This window comes from Choloepus didactylus, chromosome X (genome assembly GCF_015220235.1).
Source record: "Choloepus didactylus isolate mChoDid1 chromosome X, mChoDid1.pri, whole genome shotgun sequence".
In the NCBI taxonomy this organism is placed as follows: Eukaryota; Metazoa; Chordata; class Mammalia; order Pilosa; family Megalonychidae; genus Choloepus; species Choloepus didactylus.
This window is the reverse complement of record NC_051334.1, coordinates 69,118,136-69,121,976: the sequence shown is the minus strand read 5'-3', so window position 1 is coordinate 69,121,976 and position 3,841 is coordinate 69,118,136. Positions and strand designations below refer to the sequence as shown.

The following is a 3,841-nucleotide window of genomic DNA, read 5'->3' as shown; positions in this document are numbered from 1 at the left end:
CTCCAGACTGATAGGAAAAGACAAGAGTGAGAGGCTTGGAACACAATTTTGGGATATAGTAGCACAGCAATGTAAGTACACTGAAGAAAGATGACTGTGAGCATGTTTGAAAGAGGAAGGCTAGGACCATGTGGGACACCAGAACAAAAGATGAAAGATAAAGATGGACTGTATAACTCAGTGAAACCTAGGGTGCTCATTGACTGTGATAAAAGGTACAAATATGTTTTTACATGAAGTAGAACAAATGAATGACAACATGGCAAGGTGTTAAAAATAGGGTGGGATTGAGGGAAAATACAATCAATGCAAACTAGAGAGTATAATTAAAAGAAACAATGTATTATACTTCCTTTAATATAACAAAGGCAATATACCAAAGCTAAATGCATATGGGGGGAGAACATAGGAGAAGCATATGGGACTTCTGGCATTGGTGATGTTGTCTGACTATTCTACTTTAATGTTATGTTTCCTTTCGTTGCTTTCTAGCTGTCATTTTTTTTCTCTTCTATTTTTTCTTTTTCTTTGGTCTCTCTACCTTCTTTGACTCTTCCTCCTTCTTTGTGGCAGAAATGGAAATGTCCTTATATACATAGTGGCAATGGTGCTGAATATATAAATACATGACTGTACAGGGAACCAATGATTGTTAATGGGTGATGAAGAAGCATTGAGGGCACTATACTGAGTGAAATAAGAGAAACACATAAGGACAAATATTGCAGGGTCTCACTGATATGAACTAATTATAATATGTAAGCTCATAGACATGAAATATAAGTTACCCAGATATAAAACAAGGCTAAAGAATGGGGAGCAGTTGCTTATTATGAGCAAAATGTTCAACTAGGGTGAACTTAAATGTTTGCAAATGGACAGAGGTGATGGTAGCACATTGTGAGAATAACAGTGCTGAATGATGTGTGAAGGTGGTGGAAAGGGTAAGCTCAGAGTCATATATGTTACCAAAAGGAAAGCTGGATGTTAAAAGATGGGAATATATAATACAGTGAATCTTGTGGCAGACAATGTCTGTGATTAACTGTACAAATATTAGAAATCTCTCTCATGAACTAGAACAAATGTATGACACTATAACTAGAAGTTAATAGAGGGGCATATAGGGAAAATATATATACCTATTGAAAACCATATACTACAGTTTGTAGAATTTTAACATTCTTTCATCAACAGTAACAAATGTACTATACCAAAACTATGAGTCAATTATGGAGGGGGGGGGTTGTTAAGGGTATAGGAGCATTTGAGTTTCCTTTTTTTGTCTTTATTTCTTTTCTGGAGTAATGAAAATATTCTAAAAATTGAAAAAAAAATTAATTGTGGTGATGGATGCACTGTTGTATGATGGTACCATAGGCAATTAATTGTACACTTTGTGTCTTTGGATAATTGTACACTATGTGAACAATCTCAATAAAAATAAAAAAGACACAATGGAGAAATGTGACAGCAGATTTGAACAGGCAGAATAAAGGATTAGTGAACTAGAGGAAACAGCATCTGAAATCCTACACTCAAAAGAACAAATAGGGAAAAGAATGGAAAAATATGAAAGGGTCTCAGAGATTGAATGACAACATAAAACACATAAATTTACTTGTTATGGGTGTCCCAGAAGGAGAAGAGTAGGGAAAATGTGCAGAAAGAGTAATGGAGGTAATAATCACTGTTAATTTCCCAACTCTTATGAAAGACATAAAATTACAGACCAAGAAGTTCAGTGGGTCCCAAACAGAATAGATTTGACTATAACTACTCCAAGACACTTACTAATCAGATTGTCAAATGCCAAAGACCAAGAAAGGATTGTTAAATTAGACAGAGAAAAGCAATCCATCACATACAAAGGGAGCTTAATAAGACTATGTATGGATTTCTCCACAGAAACCATGGAGAAGAGAAGTCAGTGGTATGACATATTTAAGATACTGGAAGAGACAAAGTACCAACCAAGAATTCTATATCTGGCAAAACCATCCTTCAAAAATGAGGGAGAGTTTACAATATTTTCACACAGACATTGAGAGAGGGTGTGAACAAGAGAACTGCTCTACAAGAAATGAGTGTTACAGACAGATAGGAAAAGGCATGAGAGAGAAGTTTGGAGAAGAGTGCAGAAATGAAGATTATCAGTAAGGGTTAAAAGAGAGATAAAAATAGTATAAGACATATAAAATCCAAAAGATAAAATGGTAGAGGAAATTACTGCCTTTACAGTAATAACATTAAAAGTTAATGGATTAAAAAGGGCTTCTGTCATGAGTGGCACACATAGGGTGCCTTGGTTGCTCTTCATGCAGAATTGACATCAAGAGATTTTGGAAGCATAATTTTTGTTACCAGGGCAGCTGGTGATCATTGGTCCTGGCACCCTTATTAAAAAAAGTTAATGGATCAAACTCCCCCATCAGAAGACATAGATTGGCAGAATTGATTAAAAAACAAGACCCATACACATGCTTTCTATGAGACTCACTTTAGAACCAAGGACAAAAATAGATTGACAGTGAAAGGTTGGAAAATGATATTTTGCACAAACAAAAACCAGAAAAAGTGAGGGTAGCTATACTAATACCAGACAAATTAGACTCCAGATATGAAACAATTAGAGACAAAAATAGATACTATATTTTTATAAAAGGGACAATTTATCAAGAAGACATAACAATCATTAATATTTATTCACTGAATCAGAGTGCTACAAAATACATGACACAAACACTGACAAAACTGAAGGGATAGGTATATCCCTCTACAATAATAGCTAGAGATTTCAAAATACCACTCTCATCAATGGAAAGAACATCTAGACTGAGGATCAATAAGAAAACATAGATCATGAATACTATGATGATTGAACAAGACTTAACAGACATTTATAGAATATTGCACCCTACAACATCAGGATACATATTTTTCTCAAGTCCTCATGGATCATTCTCCAGGACAGACAACATGTTAGGTCACAAAGCAAGTCTCAATAAATTTTGAAAGATCAAAATTATAAAAAACAGTGTCTCAGGTTATAATGGAATAAAGTTGAATCAATAACAGGTGGAAGGCTGAAAACACACATAAACATATGGAGAGTAAACAACACACTTCTAAACAATCAGTGAGTCAAGGAATAAATTACAAGAGAAATCAGTAAATATCTTGAGGCAAATGAAAATGAGAACACAACATATTGTAACCTATGGGAAATTCATTGCCCTAAATTCCTGTATTAAAAAAGAAGAAATAGCAAAAAATGAGGAACTACTCACCTGAGGAACAAGAGAAAGAACAACAAACTAAATACAAAGCAAACAGAATGAAAGAAATAACAAAGCTAATATCAGGAATAAATGAAACTGAGAACATGAAAACAATAGAGAGAATCAACATAACCAGGAATTGGTTATTTGAGAAAAACAGTGATGGAACCTCAACTAGACTGACAAAGAAAAAAATAGAGTGAGAATGCAAATCAATACAATCACAAACTGCAGGGGTGACATAATTACTGACCTCACAGAAATAAAGGAGAAAATGAGAGGACACTAAGAGTAACTATTTGCTAACAAATTAGAGAACTGATGAAATGGGAAACTTCCTAGAAAAACATGAATAGCCAACATTGACTCAAGAAGAAATAGAAGACTGAAACAAACCATCACAAGTAAAGAGAATAAAAGAGTCATCAAAAACTTTCCAAAAAAAGAAAAGTCCAGGACCAGATGGCTTCACATGTGAATTCTACCAAGCATTCAAGAAATAAATAGCACCAATCCTATTCAAATTCTTCAAAAAAGAATGAAGAGTAAGGAAAGTTACC

General features: G+C 34.2%; 1 non-coding gene across 1 annotated transcript; it reads left to right on the top strand.

Moving 5' to 3' along the window:
* The first annotated feature begins 2,266 nt into the window (after positions 1-2,266).
* On the top strand, positions 2,267-2,399 carry LOC119523895. Its single transcript, XR_005214699.1, has one exon. It is a non-coding gene; the product is annotated as a U11 spliceosomal RNA (small nuclear RNA).
* Positions 2,400-3,841: the final 1,442 nt, after the last annotated feature.